The sequence below is a fragment of the Triturus cristatus genome, chromosome 2_1 (genome assembly GCF_964204655.1).
Source record: "Triturus cristatus chromosome 2_1, aTriCri1.1, whole genome shotgun sequence".
NCBI lineage: Eukaryota > Metazoa > Chordata > Amphibia > Caudata > Salamandridae > Triturus > Triturus cristatus.
The window spans coordinates 222,506,641-222,524,543 of NC_140581.1; the positions used below are offsets into that span (position 1 = coordinate 222,506,641).

General features: G+C 42.1%; 1 long non-coding RNA gene across 2 annotated transcripts in view; it reads right to left on the bottom strand.

Annotated features, from left to right (window-relative positions):
• LOC146863993 (uncharacterized) overlaps window positions 1-16,517 on the bottom strand; it is a 461,517-nt gene extending 445,000 nt beyond the window's left edge. For both annotated transcript variants that reach the window (XR_014969884.1, XR_014969876.1), the window contains exon 1: window positions 16,461-16,517. This is a non-coding gene — a long non-coding RNA (uncharacterized LOC146863993). The remainder of the gene's footprint in view (window positions 1-16,460) is intronic.
• Window positions 16,518-17,903: the final 1,386 nt, after the last annotated feature.

Sequence of the window (17,903 nt, forward strand, 5' to 3'; positions counted from 1 at the left end):
CTCCCTGGGGGCATGACTAAACCGGCGTACAACCCCGCCCAGAGGCAGGGTGGCCACTCATGTGTGGGAGAGCATAGAACAATTGATCATTAGCGGTGCATCAGAGACAGTCCCGACCTGCAGTCGCAGATCCACCGCTTTTGAGAAAACATAGCAGCGAACAGCATCAGTAAATATCAATAGCCATAACAGTTTTCGTATATTTACCAATAGCTGGCCAGTATCTGAGAGGCCCCCGAGGCCTTCGCAGTTACCCCACGTCGGCCACCAGCATGTTTGGTGAATTTCATGGCCGATTTGACGTCTGTTAAGTGGTGCACTGTCCCCTCAAAAGTTCCCTTCAATTTGGTCGGGTAGAGCAGTGCGTATGGTATTTCTGCTTGCTTCAGGATCTGCTTAATTGGCACAAATTCACATCTTGCTTCTTGGACCGCAGGGGTGAAGTCCGGTTATAGAGAGATATTGTTTCCCTTATGGTTTATGCTGCCTCTCTTGCCAGGTGCAGGATGGTGTCCCTATCGCGATAATTTAATAGGCGTGCTAAAATTGGTCTAGGCCTAGCCCCAACCGGCGGTCTGGGACCCAGCAAATGATGGGCCCTCTCTACTATGACTCAATCAATCAATCAGGGGTTTGTAAAGCGCGCTACTCACCCGTGAGGGTCTCAAGGTGCTGGAGGGGGTGCAGCTCCGGATCAGTCATAGAGCCACGTCTTGAGGTTCTTCCTGAAGGTGTGCAGAGTGGAGGAGCATCTGATGTTGACTAGGAGCTCGTTCCAGGTCTTTGTTGCGACGTAGGAGAAGGCTCTTCCGCCTGCTCTGGTTCTGCGGATGCGTGTCGTCTCTGCCAAGGTGAGGTCAGCGGAGGTCCCTTTTGGGAACCTGGAAGGAGACTCTTTCGTTGAGGTATTTTGGTCCGGTGTTGTGGAGGGATTTGTAGGCGTGGGTGAGTAGCTTAAAGGTTACTCTCTTCTCAATGGGGAGCCAGTGGAGGTCTCGTAGGTGTGGGGTCATGTGCTCGTGTCGTGGGGTTCCGAGGACAAGTCTGGCTGCGTTGTTCTGGATGGTTTGGAGCTTGTGTAGCAGGGTTTTGTTGATTTCGGCGTAGAGAGCGTTACCGTAGTCCAGTCTGCTAGTTACGAGAGGGTGGGTGATGGTCTTTCTGCATTTGTGGGGGATCCACTTGAAAGTCTTGCGGCGGATGCAGAGGGAGTTAAAGCAGGTCGAGGCAACGGCGTTGATCTGGCGGGTCATGGTGAGGGAGGAGTTTAAGATGATGCTGAGGATCTGGGCGTGGTCCATTGGGGTGGGTGGATTTCCGAGGGCAGGGGGCCACCAGGAGTTGTCTCACGCCATGGGTGAGGGACCGAGGAAGAGGACTTCGGTCTTCTCCGAGTTCAGTTTTAGGCAGCTGTCGCTCATGCAGGCTGCCACGTCTTTCATTCCTTCTTGAAAGCTGAGTCTGGTGTCTTCGGGGTTCTTCGTGAGAGAAAGGATGAGCTGGGTGTCATCGGCGTAAGATACTATGCTGAGCCCTTAATGTGTGACAATGGCGGCGAGGGGGGCCATGTAGATATTGAAGAGCGTGGGGCTGAACGAGGATCCTTGGGGTACTCCGCAGTTGATCTCTGTAGGTTCGGAGAGGAAGGGTGGGAGTCTGATCCTTTGGGTTCTGCCAGCGAGGAAGGATCGGATCCTGTTGAGGGCGGTTCCTCGTATGCCGGCATCGTGGAGTCTGGCGGCAACAGTGCAGTGGGAGACGGTGTTGAAGGCTGGGGAGAAGTCTAGTAGGATGAGGGTCGCAATGTGGCCCTGGTTGAGTAGCATGCGGATGTCATCGGTGGTGGCGAGGAGGGCGGTCTCGGTGCTGTGGTTGTTGAGGAATACAGACTGGGAGGAGTCGAGGATGGCGTTCTCTTCGATGAAGGTGGTCAGTTGGGTGTTGACGAATCTCTCTGTGACTTTGGCAGCGAAGCGGAGAAGGGAGATGGGCCGGTAGTTTTTCAGGTCCGTCGGGTCTACCGAGGGTTTCTTGAGGAGGGGTTTGACTTCTGCCCGCTTCCAGTCATCGGGGAAGATGCCGGATTCGAGGGAGGCGTTGATGGTCTGGCCTAGTTCGGGGGCTATGGTGGTGGCAGCTCTGTGGTAGATGTGAGGTCCGTGGGGGCTCCTGAGTGGGTGTTCTTCATGGCCTTAGTGGTGTCTTCAGTAGTAGCAGGTTTCCAGGTGGTGATGGTCGGCCGGTTGTCGGTAGGGGACAGGGAGGTGGTGTCCGGAGTCTGTTCGCTGAAGTTGTCGATGAGGGCCTTGATTTTCAGGTGGAAGTAGGAGCTGAGCTTGTTGCAGAGGTCCTGGGATGGAGTGATGTCCGAGGCTTCGCTGGGGGGTTTGGTGAACTGCTGCATGATGTTGAAGAGTTCCTTTGCGTTACTTATGTTAAAGTGGATTTTGCTCTTAATGAAGGGCCTCTTGGTGGCTCTTATGCGCTGGTGGTATTCGTTCATTGGCGTTCCTGTAGTTGTTCAGGTCTTCAGTGTTTTTCTTGTTCCGCCAGAGTTTCTCAAGGCGTCTGCAGCAGTGTCTGGCTTCTTGGAGGTCGGTGGTGAACCAGGCAGCCTTCAGGGAGCGTTGATTGACAGGGTGGGGGAGGGGTACGAGGATGTCAGCGCAGCTGGAGATCCAACGGTGTAGTTCTTTGGCTGCGAAGTTAGCGACGGTCGTGGAGGAGGGTGGTGTTGAGGTGATCCTCTGTGATCTTGCTCCAGTTTCTTCAGGGCGGGCAGGCACGGACAGGTTTAGGTGCGATGGTGGTGTTAAAGGTGAAGTGTACGCAGTGGTGGTCTGTCCAGAGGGGCTGTGTGGTGTGGCTGAAGTGGATGTTAGTCCCTCCTGCGAAGATGGGGTCGAGGGTGTGTCTGGCTTTGTGGGTGGGGGTGGTGACAAGCTGCTTTAGTCCGAGGTTGGCGGACTATACTATAAACATCGTTGAGAGTTCCGGGCCAAATAGGTCACGTAGCAGTTCTTCCACAAAGGTTTCCATCTTGGAAATTGCTGTTGTTTATGGAATACCTGTTATTCTGAGGTTGTTTCTTCGTGACCGGGCCTCCAAGTCGTCGTTCTTGGCCCTGATTATCTTGAGTATTTTGTCCATTTGAAGCAGTTGTTCTTTAGTTTCCATTTGGAATTCATGTACTTCTGTGGAGCGTTTATCCAGTTGATCCAATCGAGTCTCGTGGGTGTCCACTTGCTTTTTGACCTAGTCTAGCTGGGAGGTGAGATTGTCTAACTTGTTTTCAATGGTTTTTAAGCTGGATTTCATATGCAGCAGCAATGTATGGAGATCATCATTGCTTCCCTCGCACCCTCCCTTGTGCACTGCCCTGAATCAGTTTCTACCTCATTGTCCATCTGTCTGGTAAGTCTTTTGTTTTCAAAGGATAGCTTTGATTGCTTGGCGCCGTGCTTCCCTATATCTTCCTCAAATGCCAGACTGGGATCAGGTGATGCAAGAAGGGCCGATCGTGCGTTTTAATATGCAATAGTGTGTATCCTGCATTTCTCAGCTTTGCAATCGCGCACGTCCCCAGTCCCACCTCCGCAGGAGCTTTGGACACTCTCTGGCAGTGCACCTCGTTTCCACACCTAGGGGGCCGGAGGGCACCCCACCATGCACCGCTAGCCACCGAGATGGGCTCAGATGCTTCACTTCCAGTATGGCCTTATCAGTGGCTGTATGTCCACCGTTTATAATATGAGTTCGGTTCACCAGGACAGACCGATTTCAGCTGGAGTGCAGCTTTTGCCTGATCCGGGGTCGTACCGGGACAATCAGGGCATCCACCCTGGCCACAGGCGCCTCCGTCCTCCGCTTCACAGTTGGGAATGCACTGTAAATATTTATTGGCTGCTGGTACCAGCGCTCATACCGCAAACCTGACAGATAGCTACTCCTGAGGCGGAAGCCGGGGGTGACGTTCCTCAGTTTTAATCCTTTTAATCTTTGCCTATTTGCACTTTGTTGATTTAAAAAACGAATTGTTGCATATTTCCATATTGTAGATTTTAAAAACAAACTGTGTTATTCTAGCTACGTAGTTGATCCTAGCTGTCTCTGGGCTTTGGGACACTCTCCTGCGCAGCGGAGCCAGCGCTGTTGTAGGGAGGGCCATAACTTCGCCGCCATCACCACTCACGAGACACTAGGCCACACCCCTAACGCTAAGCCACGCTCCCTCGTCTTCACCATAACAATGCTCACTCCCCGGAAGGACAGCGGGCGCGCCCTCAGCACGCCGAAGACACGCCTAAGACTAGCCCGTCTGTGCCCGTCCGGGCCAGGACAGGGCACGGGGCAGAGGACTATGCTCTATCCACTCTTAAAAGACTGGTAAGATCCCCTAGTCAATTAAGAGCGCTACGCCCGATCACGAACACTAGGTGTACAACGCTCGAACTCCTCAAAACAGGAGTCACCTCTTGCCCAAACTGCAACCTTGCCCTTACCATTCGCCAACCGTATTCTGATGCTACGAGGAGGCACAGGAAACGCAAACAGCTCTGAAACACTGTGGCACAAGAATATTTACTCTATAGTACTAACTGCCGCTCACTACCGAAACACAAATTAGACATCTTTAACCTCCTATTGGAAGATAAACCTAGCGCCCTCTTTCTGACAGAAACGTGGCTACACGAGAGTGCTGGCCCAGACGTTGCTACTGCCCTCCCCGCCAACTATGCAATCATCAGGATAGATAGAAATAAACAACTAGGTGGTGGAATTGCAATCATTTTCAACAGAGACATGAAATGTACTTTAGAACCAGTCGACATTCCTGACTGCGAAGCCGGCTTTTTTAAAATATCGTTGAACCCGAACTTTACGATGTCTGGCCTATTGATATACCGGCCCCCTGGCAATTCAACCCAATGGGCGTCAAATCTAGCCAATTATATTACTCCGTACTATATAGCCTCCAAAAAACTTCTCACTTATTGGTGACCTTAATTTACATCTTGACGACCCTTCTATCCCCTTTTGCTCTAATTTGTTAGATGATCTGACGGCCCTTAACCTGACCTTAGTCAATTTTGGATCTACCCATAAAGCGGGCCATTTACTCGACCCCATTATTTCCAATATCAACGAGTTAAAATGGCATGACACCATCCCCATTTGCTGGTCTGACCACCATCTAGTAAAATTTAGCATTAATCCCCCACCTACTACTAGTATACAATCTGTTTTTTCAGCTACATCCAGGAAAAACTGGAAATTACTGGACATGGCAAAACTTAACGCTGCACTCCATGAAAACCCTCCTACAAAAGGTTATAACATGGATAGCTTAGCAGCAGCTACTCAACAATGGCTTAGTGACGCCGCTGATCATTGCTTACCCACCCCTCATATCAAAGGAAACAGACACCGTCACCCTGCCCCATGGTTTAATGATCTTTTGAAGATTGAAAAATCGAAATGTAAGGCGCTTGAGCGTCAATGGCGTAAAGACTACGCCCCTGACGTAAAAAAGACCTACCATGAAGCCAGAAATTTATACCACACTGCTTGCGCGAAAGCGCGAGCTCTGTTTGTTTCAAACACCATCATGGAAGCTACCAATAAGCCGAAAACTCTGTTCAATAAGGTTAAAGAACTTGCAGGTGCACAAACCACAGCTACGGCTCCCCCTCTTAACACTCATCAATGTCAAGATCTAGCCTGTTTTTTCACCGAAAAAATTGAGAAAATCATCAGGGACATTAAAACAAATAATAATGAACCATCCCCTACTACTGACATGGAATATGCTCCCTCCTGTGAGAACACCCTGGAATCTTGGCCTCCCATCACGGTTAACATACTGAAGACCATTTTTAAGACCATCAAATCCGGCTCCCCCAGGGACCCGATTGATATCAAAGTAATTAAACAACTGGACGATCGCTCCCTGGAAATCATTGTGGATACACTCAATTCTTCGTTAGAACTTTCCACAGTTCCGGCCCTTTGGAAACACGCCATGATAACGCCATTGCTAAAGAAGCCCACAGCAAATCCGGAACTCCCGGCAAATTATAGACCTATATCTCTGCTCCCTGCCTTCTCCAAATGCTTGGAGAGACACGTCCAGCCGGTCTTATCCACCTTTGCTGAAAATAATTCGCTCTTGCACCCTTCGCAATCGGGTTTTCGGGCTGGCTTCTCGACAGAAACCACCCTCCTAAGAGTTACCGAACACATCCGGAACCTCCTTGATAATGGTCAAACGGTCGCGCTCGTGCTGTTAGACCTGAGCGCGGCCTTTGACACCATATCCCACGAAACACTCATCAAGGCGTTATACAGAAAAGGTGTCCATGGGAAAGCGCTCGAATGGATCCGGTCCTTCTTGGCTCAACGGACATTCCAAATTACATCCTTCTTGGCTTGCTCCGACACTTTTAAAGCCCCTCACGGAGTGCCTCAAGGGATCTATTTTGAGCCCCCTGTTTTTTAATCTGTACCTCAGACCCCTGGCCGACCTAGCGGAAGGATCTGGACTTACCCTCATGACCTACGCCGACGATTCCCAAATTATCTTCTCCCTATCTGAATCTTGTCCATCATCTCCGTCTCTCCTTAAATTAGGGCTTCAAAGCATCCTTAACTGGATGACAAGAAATCAATTAAAGCTTAACGGAGACAAAACAGAGATTCTTCTCTTAGGGAAACAACGAGATCTTTGGAATCCCTCTCACTGGCCTAGTCAGATGGGAATTTTTACTACCCCAGTTACTCAAGTACGTAATTTGGGAGTCATCATGGATAGCTCCCTTTCCATGAATCAACAGGCCAGTAAAGTTGTCGGCCTATGCCTTACCATTATCAAATGGCTGAGGAAAATCCTTTGGATGCTGCCCTCCTCCACTCATAAAACCGTAGTCAATGCCCTCATAACATCATGGCTTGACTACGGCAATATTCTGTACCTTGGTTCCAACAAAGCGGTAGTCAGTAGACTACAGCTTGTCCAAAATGCAGCTGTTCGATTACTGTGCAGAATCCCCAAAAACTCCGGAGTCTCGAGCTACCGCCGTGAACTCCACTGGCTCAGGTTAGAAAGTAGAATACGTTTCAAAGCCCTGAACTACATGTTCAGAATTAAAGCTGGCATTGCACCCAATTACCTTCTAGCGTTGGCTCATCCCTACTCTCCCAAGTGAAACCTTCACTCGCAATCAGCTGCCAACTTCTGCGTTCCAAGATTCAAACTGGCAAGAATGGGAGGCAGATCTTTCGCCCACCTTGGACCAACCCTTTGGAACGCACTCCCTCCTTTCATTCGTAAGGAGGAAAATCATGCCAGGTTTAGAAGGCACGTTAAGACTTGGCTATTCAAACAATAACTTGAACAGCCAGTATTCCCCTGCCATCATTATGCTGTGTCTCGGCGCTGGGAAACCCTTCTTGGGTAGCTGTTGCGCCTTATAAATTTAAAAAATAAATAAATAAACCGACTAGGGGACCTAATCCAGAACCCCCGTTCCAATCAGTCCAGCCACAGCGGTCAGCTTTCGGGCCTCCGTGGGGAATGCTTGGACAAACGGGGCCCAGGCGGTCCAGTGAAGGCCCTCTCTCTGATCGCAGCTCAGGTTCCCAGATGCTATCGGCCCAGTCATAACCCCCAATGTCATCGGGGCTTCTTATGTCTACGCCTGGACCCACAGCGCTTCCAAGCCACCGGCGCCGCCGCCTGGGCAAATCACCTGAGTAGGCTTCTGCCTACAAGTTCAATGGCCGTCGGGACCCACACAGGCCACCCCCTTAGAGTCGCGCGGGCCCCCCCTGCAGCAACAGCCCACCTCTCAACAATCCAGGGTACCCCAGGCAGCGACTCACCTCCGGCAGATGGGGGGGGTCTCTTCCCGACCCGCTGCATGCAACTCAGGCCTCAACCATACAATGATCACACCCCGGCTGCGGGGGTCCGCATATGCCAGCGGCACAACTCCGAGACACGGCCCAGTCTCTTCCTCACAGTGCCAGTGTTAGACCGGCATTGGGCATTATCCTCTGTGCAAGAACTACTGCGCAGCCCGCCTGCGCCTCGCCACATTGCCAGGCACAGCTTATAGATGGTTCCATACGCCATGGCCTCGCAGCAGGGCCCAGGGCGCCACTTTGCTTCACAGCTTATATCTTCGATTTTCCGGGTCCCAAGTAGCGCCCTACTCCTCTGCCCCCTGCACTCAATTTCCGCTTCAGCTAAGTGCTGTCAAGCTCTCAACGAGTTTGGATTGTGTAGGATTGTTCTGCGGCCGGCGGAGCCCTCTCAATGAGCGGCCATCTTGCTTCTTAGCAAGCCACGCCCCACGGCACTAATTTTAAATACAACAGACTGATAACTCAGGTTCTACTAAATTCAATTTTGTCATTTTTATATCATTTTATTTCTGTAAATATTTTCTATGATTCAAAATTGGTTTGGGATTTTTCTTCTGTCATGTTTTTACTTTATTACTGTTTGAGTACTCCTTAAACAATGTACCCATTGCCTCTTACTTAAGCCAAGCTGCTCTGTGCCAGAGCTACTAGTGGGTTGAGCATGGGTTTATTTAGTGACTTTTGTTGAACCCTGACAAGGATTGTGATTATTATTTGAGGTGAGGTCTCACCCCCCCTCAACTCATACTCCAAATTTTTACATGCACTATTTGTTGGCACATAAAATGCATAAGACTCTCTTTACTATCACTGACAAACCCTTCAGAGTTTTCTACTGGTCAATTTATGTTCTAGATTCCTTTGAATTTGCCCACAAAATACTTTTACGGCTTTAGCAGTCATGAAAGTCTTTCACGGCTTAGTAGCAATCAGAGCCGCTCATGCCTTTCATCAGACAATGGTGCTGCATTCACCACTAAGGTATTTATGGATGCTCTGTCTGCTCTTGGAGTCTGACTGGTATATGCGCACCCTTTCTGCCAAGAAAGTAACAGGGTCATAGAAAGTGCCAACTGTACACTTAAACAAGCCTCAGATGCAAGTGTATTGGATGTAGGATTAAGCTGGCTAGATAAACTGTATGGGGTTCAGAGAGCATTTAATGATTTGCTCAGAGGAAAATTGAGTGGTCAGACCCCATATGAAACGTTCTTCAGAGTACCAATGTATGCATCTGATCTTGATGTCCCTGGAAAGGGGTCAATCAAAAACATCTGACCTATTGGTGCACTTAACTCTGTTATAGAACGATCAAGAGTCTAGAACTAAGGGGCTGATTTATATTTACGTGGACGGCCCATGGGTCCACCATGGGACGGAGTAAAGTAAATGTCCCCATGGTAAATGTGCCCACCTAATTTATAAATGACCACCAAGCAGGTGGTCATTTATAAAACCTGAGTTGGAAGGATGCAGTCCTGTAGCACAAAAAATTCTTTTGTTATTAAAACAGGATTTTCTTTTGAAAAGAAAATAAGTAATGCTCCCCTCGCCATGGGAGGCTTTTCCCATGGCAAAAGAGCATTATAATGGTTTTACTGTTTCTTACTGCCACGTTTATCTGTCAGTAAGAAACAGTACAAAATTACTACATGTCCACCCATCTAAATTGGCCAGATGGGCATGTAGCCATTTCTCCAATCGCCATAGCCAAACTTAAGGTCTGCCTGCAATTAAATTTGGAGGGAGGACCACTATATTGGCAGGAAAGGAACTCTTTCAACGTGCTATAGAGTTCTCCCTCCACTAATTTATAAATCAGGCCATAAATTGTTTAATATGAATAGCACAGGAGTGTAGCCCCATTCCTTTTCTCACAGAGCATGCTGCAATTATCATTCTATGAACATCACTGCATATCCTGTGTTGTTTGGAAAAATGCTCCTTATCATGTTATGGTTAACAGAAATGATTCAAATTTCAGATATTTTTAAAGTTTCACTAGAAAGTGTTAGATTTCCTGACCCCTTTGCAATCTTCCTATGCAACTCTAGACAATAAAGATCCCTATTTAAATGATGACAGCCACAAAGAGCTGTTTTGCTTTCATCATTATGGACATACCTACATTCATAGAACACAGCAATCCCTAAGAAATATACAAGAAATATACAATTTATTGAAAAACTTGCTGTCAAAGGTTATGAACACTAGAAAGAAAATATAAATAAAAAAAGAATTTGTGGTACCAAATATTGACAGATCAAAGGTACAGAAGCTTTATTTGGAGTATGCATGATACCTAGAGAAACAATCTTCTTCAACAAGACAATCCAGCATAAAATGTGATTTTGGTTCGCATCCACTAGAGACCTAAAGACACCGTCCATTGCTAAAATTAATTTAGCAGTTTTCAGGCTGGCAATCGAAAGAAAATATCACAAATGCTGAATTGAATACTATGATTCAGAATGTGGCATATAGAAGTACTACAAAATGCTATTCACAAACCTATAAGTGTAATTTCCACCTCAACCGGTCCTATCTTTTCTATGGGGAGAGCTCCTTACTCATGTACATTTACTATTAGTACTAAATATGGAAGAGAGCGGGGGAGTGGCTGGAAAAAGGGGCATACTTACTAGTAAATGGGAGCGGTTTAGAAATGAGTAAGGAAGGGTTTAGGGAGGTCTAGGGTGGGGTTTATAGAAGGACATGCACCCACCCATAAAAGAGTAAGCCCATAGTGATTCACATACAGCATTTTCAAAGTTATCCAACCACAAACACGAAGGCACACCAATTGAGTGTTACTATCATCCACTGTCCATATTCAATGGTGAAACCCATCACAAACAAATGTCCTTTGAATGAATTTCCACAACAGACGTTGGATCAAATCCTTTGTTTGTTATATTCCATTTCTTAATAGAAAGTACGTTTAGAAAGTACGTTTCGCCCCCCTGGGCTTTCTCAAGGCTTTTGATTTAAAACACTGCGTTCAATATTATGTAAACATCCAACTTCATGTGGTTGTTAATCCGATAAAAGATGTGGAATATCAGCCCGATTAGTAGTCATGTCTACTTTTGTGTCAAAGTACGATAATTTCATCCCAATATATGGTCGAAGAATTTGCTCTGTGGACAGATTGTGGACCTTGATATGTCCTCTCTTTATTTCCGCGACGATTCGGGCAACTCCTAACTGGCAGCAGTATATAGCATTTTGAAAGTTACCACAGACAAAAGGGGACCCAAATTATGAAATGGCTCCATTTCTAGCTGAAGTAAGTCTAGCTCTACACATGGCAAATCACTGTACTGCAACACCCTCCCATAGAAAATAATAGGGGTAGGGACTTATTAAACAATCCCCACAGGAATTAATGGGATATTAAATGCAATTATTTAAAATAGTTAAGAAGAACAATAACTATGATTTAATATTAAAAAAATATCTAAAAAATAACCCATATTTATTGTAATTCTAAAATATTTTAACAACTTTTTTAGAATTTACAAAGTATTGTAATAAAACCTATTATTATAATATAATTAAACAACTTTTAATTAATTGTATATATATCAGATTTGATCACTTTTAATGCATAATAGAAATTCTATTTTTTACTTTATGTGGGAGCTTATTTTTAATTTTAACTTTAAAAAAAAGTTTAATTTAATACATTTAAAATAAAGATTTAATTAAAAAATGGTTAATGGTGTTGTAGTATTATTTTATTTTATTTTGTTTTGAATTTATAATAAATGTATGAAATTAATTTACACTCATGTTTAGCACAAAAATATCTTTACTAATTAAAGTTTCTTTTTAGCTAAATAAACGTTTTTACTTTTGCCTATACTCTACCACAGGAAGATTCTACAGTCAGGGTGGAGATTTTCCTATGGCAAAGCATAAGAATATTTTTCAATCTTTATTAAACTTTATAAAAAATTAGTGGAAATATTTTATGTTAAATATTATTGTAAATACATGTATATATTATTTTAATTCTAGAATGAAAGAAGGAAAATGCTACAGCGATCTTTAAATAATGTAAATATGATAAAATAAATACAAATATTTTTCTGAAGTTTAAATAAAAAATCAATTACCACATGAAGTAAAACAATTAACATTTTTATTCTGCATTAATAATTATTAAAAGTGGTGTATGGAATTAATTAGAAGAAGTTTAGTTATATTTTAATAAAAAATAATGTTACATTCATTTATAAATTCATAAAACTTGTTAACCTTTTCAATAAACATGTTTTATTTTTTTATATTTTTTAACAGTAGATAATATGTATTTATATTTTAAAACATTTTAAATATTTTCATATAATTTAACATTATTTCAAATGACCTGTCTCCATATTTTCTATGGGAGGGTATTGCAGTATTGGTGATTGGCCATGTGTGATGCTGGACTTACTACTGTTTATTTTTGGCATTAGTAACCTACACTTATAAATTTAGCTCCATCCCCCTTTTTCCTGTGGTGAAGATGTGTAAATCTATACTTTTGAGTAACTGCACTCAAATGTTGTGAATATCCACAAATAGTAAACTTATTAAAAGTGTAAGAGTAAATTACACATTTAAACTAGGCAAAGGCTTGTCAAGAGTAATTTGATAGGGTTCTGGCGCTCCTCAACAATCCCACAAATTTCTAATGTATTCTTATCATTGTTGTGATGCTCTAAAAGGAAAGGAGATTCACCAAACTGATAATCTTATGATCAAAGATCACAAAGACATAACATTTCAGCCTCAATCACACACTAAATTAAATGTCAGAGTACACAAATTAAATTCTATATTTTAGTGGTCTTTTTTATTTCTCGGCCTGCTGGCCTCTTCTTTAGTTTTAGCCTTACAGGTAATGCATGTTTCGTCATATTGGGGTATGCCCTACATCTTCCTCAGGGCAGTATGTTCAATGTAGAGTCTAAGTTCTGGATTCACCCCTCAGTCCAGGTTATACTTCCGTCCCGAATAAAATCAATAAAAATCTTCATAAGTGTCACCACTATCTTCAACCTATGTCCTTATCCTATATATCATAAGTTTGATCAATTTCAAAATGTGCAAGGCATCCTCTAAATCCAGAGAAATCTTCCCTGTACTGGACTGTGTGTCCCTCTACTATGTGTCCCCTTAACAAACAGACCAGATCCCCAATATGGCATACATTCCATGTGGGAACTTATTTTCAATTTTAACTTTAAAAAAAAGTTTAATTTAATACATTTAAAATAAAGATTTAATTAAAAAATAGTTAATGGTGTTGTAGTATTATGTTATTTTATTTTATTTTGTTTTGAATTTAAAATAAATTTATGGAATTAATTTACACTAATGTTTCACACAAAAATATCTTTACTAATTCAAGTTTCTTTTTAGCTAAATAAACGTTTTTACTTTTGCCTATACTCTACCACAGGAAGATTCTACAGTCAGGGTGGAGATTTTCCTATGGCAAAGCATAAGAATTTTTTTTAATCATTATTAAACTTTATAAAAAATTAGTGGAAATATTTTATGTTAAATATTATTGTAAATACATGTATATATTATTTTAATTGTAGAATGAAAGAAGGAAAATGCTACAGCGATCTTTAAATAATGTAAATATGATAAAATAAATACAAATATTTTTCTGAAGTTTAAATAAAAAATCAATTACCACATGAAGTAAAACAATTAACATTTTTATTCTGCATTAATAATTATTAAAATGGTGTATGGAATTAATTAGAAGAAGTTTAGTTATATTTTAATAAAAAATAATGTTACATTCATTTATAAATTCATAAAACTTGTTAACCTTTTTTACAATAAACAAGTTTTCTTTTTTTATATTTTTTAACAGTAGATTACATTTATTTATATTTAAAAACATTTAAAATATTTTCATATAATTTAACATTATTTCAAATGGCCTGTCTCCATATTTTCTATGGGAGGGTATTGCAGTATTGGTGATTGGCCATGTGTGATGCTGGACTTACTACTGTTTATTTTTGGCATTAGTAACATACACTTATAAATTTAGCTCCATCCCCCTTTTTCCTGTGGTGAAGATGTGTAAATCTATACTTTTGAGTAACTGCACTCAAATGTTGTGAATATCCACAAATAGTAAACTTATTAAAAGTGTAAGAGTAAATTACACATTTAAACTAGGCAAAGGCTTGTCAAGAGTAATTTGATAGGGTTCTGGCGCTCCTCAACAATCCCACAAATTTCTAATGTATTCTTATCATTGTTGTGATGCTCTAAAAGGAAAGGAGATTCACCAAACTGATAATCTTATGATCAAAGATCACAAAGACATAACATTTCAGCCTCAATCACACACTAAATTAAATGTCAGAGTACACAAATTAAATTCTATATTTTAGTGGTCTTTTTTATTTCTCGGCCTGCTGGCCTCTTCTTTAGTTTTAGCCTTACAGGTAATGTGTGTTTTGTCATATTGGGGTATGCCCTACATCTTCCTCAGGGCATTATGTTCAATGTAGAGTCTAAGTTCTGGATTCACCCCTCAGTCCAGGTTATACTTCCGTCCCGAATAAAATCAATAAAAATCTTCATAAGTGTCACCACTATCTTCAATCTATGTCCTTATCCTATATATCATAAGTTTGATCAATTTCATAATGTGCAAGGCATCCTCTAAATCCAGAGAAATCTTCCCTGTACTGGACTGTGTGTCCCTCTACTATGTGTCCCCTTAACAAACAGACCAGATCCCCAATATGGCATATATTCCCCCTTAAAAGCAACAAATATAGGGCCGATTACAATTAAGGTCGGAAACTCTTCTGACCGAATCAGTTTCAGAATCTTTCTGACCGAATCTGGTTCCGCGGGTCCGACCGACTTACCTCAATGCTTCCGAACATCGTTTGGTCGGACTCGCATTGAAAAAAGGGGTTGGTTAGGGAAAACCTTGCACCCTGTGGCGGGCACCTCATGGTGCCTGCCACACTGTGCATGGTTGGAAAGAAGGGTCCCTTAGGAACCCCCACAGGCCCAACCGAAGGCCTATGGGTGAAGTGGGGCCTTCTATGGGCCCCCAAAGTCAGATTCCAACAGCCATTTCGTGTTGGTCAGACCGATTCGGAACGGCTGCCAGAATTGTACATCATGATCGCTCGGTCGGAAACTGTGTCGAATAGAGCTGTACGATTCGGATGTCCGAATGCCGCTCTGAACTGAATTGGACAGCCCAACGGTTTCTTTGCATCGTATTCGGTCATTTGGAACTGTATCCGATTTGGTCAGAAACATATGTTCTGTATTGGATCCGGATAATCCGAATCCCTTTCAGAGCCTTTCCGAATGACATCGTAATCGGCCCCTTAGTGTGGGTAAACAGCGCCAGTGATGGCTAGTACAGTGCACATGCCCAAAATTAGTAAGGAGATAGATTTCAATTATTTCCTTTTGGGCCTGCATCCTGTAAAAAGTAGCCAATTTTTCTCCACTTTCATAAATGCGATTATTAAAGAAATTCAGGCATATTCAGAAAGTGAAGCTCAGAAAGAAATAGGGAAACTGAAAGAGAAACAATGTTGACCACATTCAAGGTTATCGATAAAGGCTTCCCAACAGTCTGGAAATGAGCATACACAATTTCCATCATAATTTCAGCAGCTTCTGAGAGAAGACTTATCTTTTGCAACAAGGATGTGAAAAATAAAACAATTAAAGTTGGCATTACAAACCTTGAAAGTCAGAAAAGTGCTATGGCATCTTATACATGAAAGTGCTGTGCATGACTCTTATAACTTGACCTCAACACAAAGACTGACGGCTGAAAAAGAAGATTTATATACAGTTTTAAAGATTGAGGAAATAAAAAGCACCTTGTTTTCCGTGGCAGACGACGCACGTAATACAGGACTCATACATGGAGTAATCTCTTTGCCAATTATTGCCTTTCATTTCCATGATTGTCAAAAAACACATCTTATTAGGGTGGCAAGAAAAACATTCACCTTTCTTTATTATGAATAGAAGCTTCCATTTGAATTGCATTGTTGGACAAGACAAACCAACATTCATAAGCACATCTGCATAAACCAATCCTCTAGTACATTCACTCCTCTGTAATTTCATCACTCTGCACAGGGTGTGTTACCCTTGCTGGCAACTTCTGTTCCATTCATTTCTTCTTATCACACACTCCTGGGAAAAGGTCTTTAAAAAAACAAATTATATCTTGAGAGGAATGGCATCCCAGTTTACCTTTTTTCAGAACTGTTCAAATTAATGTGAAATGTTGGGCTAATACATAACATCCTCCTTCAAAAAAAAATTAAAAGTGTTTCATGGTGAAAATAAACATGATAAATATGTACTTTTATAGGCTACATAAGCTTGCTGTGAAATGAATGCAAAAGAAGTATCTTAAACCCCTGCAGCAGAAACATTTGCCATGCAAGCAGCAGATTGTCCTTCTGAAATCCAGAGACTACTGCAGACGTATTTTCCAACTCACTTTGCTGACTTACTGGATTACAAGTATTGATTGAAGCCTTCGTCTCATACATGGAGCAGAGAGACTTAAAACGTAACCTCACCAAAACGTTTGTGATGGTCTGTGGCCGAGGTAGGGCTAAGAAAAAAAAAACATCATTGTGTAAGGGATTATAAATTAACAGAAGTCCAAAACTTCTCCTACCTTGTTATTTAATTTTATTTTAATAGTAATTGGGCTCCTCACTTAGACCAGTCCAGACTTAAATTTATTAGAACTATACAGGCGATTTTTAGATTTTGTAACAAAATAGGCAGCAAAACTATCTGTGACATGCGTAAAATATATGGCAGTAAATGCCTTTAAGTAGCAATCTATGGCTCTATAATGTGGGGTAATGCCAACCTTAATATATTGCAATCCTGTGAAAATCATTTTTGTTGGCGTATGATGGCCGTACCAAGATCTACTTCTACATATCTCTTGCATAAAGAGATGGATGACCACATGTGGCTAACCTAATTCAAGTAAGAGCTTTGTGTGCATGGCACAACATCTGGTACAAAGAGGGACCAAAGCTCACAAGGGATATAATAGGGATTGTTTAGCTTTGGAACACACTAACAAAATCCCATGGCTAGCATACATGGACAATGTGCTATATGAATATTGATAAAGGTTTATCTGTAAAAATCAACACAAACATCTTGCAATTTGGTAAAAGAGAAATAAAAATATTGTATATGGAGAAACTAAGCCAGGAAAGGGATATGAGGAATGAGCAAAAAACAGGCATGTCAAGATACATGGCCTACACCGAGTCGGCTGGTCGACCAAATTATTTGGTCAAAATTACAAACACTCAGGATAGATTTTATATGACAAGATTATGTTTAGTTACAGTTCATGAACTGGTGGCTTTCCCAAAACGTAAAAAATGGCAGAAAATTGTTCATAAATGCCCACGTGATGGGAAAGCAAATCAGTCCACTATGCACTTTATGCTGTTTTGTAAATTGTATCGAAACATTAAAAAAACATTTTTACGGCCAATTTTTATTGTTCAGAAATAATTTTTTTATAAGGATGCCATGAAATGTATTTGTACCCTTGAAAATGCTGTTGCTGGTTAAATCAGTAGGGCTGTACATAGAAGGAAATCTCTTGCATATCTGGACCATCTAGTTTATGAAGCTGATTGAAGAATGCCCCTGATTGAAAAGTAAAACTAATAAATGGGACAATAAGGTGATCTGCACATATGAAGTTTTAACAATCATATTATGTATTATACAAAATTAATTTATAGCAATGTTTTAATTGTATGTACTTTTATGGATCAAAACAAGATTAGAATAAAGTTTTATGATTGATTGACTTACTGCACACCATCTTCGATTCATCAAACAAAACGGGCATGACTACATTATTTAATGATCAAGGAGAGAGAGAGGAATAGATAGCTAGTCCGTATCCC